The sequence below is a fragment of the Arachis ipaensis genome, chromosome B04, assembly GCF_000816755.2.
Source record: "Arachis ipaensis cultivar K30076 chromosome B04, Araip1.1, whole genome shotgun sequence".
Taxonomy (NCBI): domain Eukaryota; kingdom Viridiplantae; phylum Streptophyta; class Magnoliopsida; order Fabales; family Fabaceae; genus Arachis; species Arachis ipaensis.
Genome location: NC_029788.2, coordinates 56,744,715 through 56,745,151, shown reverse-complemented (window position 1 = coordinate 56,745,151; position 437 = coordinate 56,744,715).

Sequence of the window (437 nt, the reverse complement as noted above, 5' to 3'; positions counted from 1 at the left end):
CCCTGTGCCAAAAAAAATAACATTGATTTTTTTTTGCATAGGGGCCTTGTTGTCCTTTCGAAGTAATTGTCAGGGGTCGGGTTGGGTTTATTTTTTTTGTCAGGGGCCGGGTTGGGGTTTTTTTTTTGTCAGGGGCCTCGTTGTCTTTCGAGGTAATTGTCAGGGGCTGATTTGGGTTTTTCTCCAAAAATAACCTAAGATGCAAAAATGACCCTTGCTGACTTAGGTATTGGAGTGTTTTGCAAGTACTACTCTCCATCTTCTCACAAACAATTTGGACGACAACTGCTTGATGTAGGTTAAGTCGGAAACTATCCTACTGAGAGTTTGGACCTCACGTTCAAGTCCAAATACGATTCAGTTTCAAAAAATCTTCAGAACAAGTATAATTATGTATTATTTATTAAATGCTAATTGTAATATAATTATAATATTGT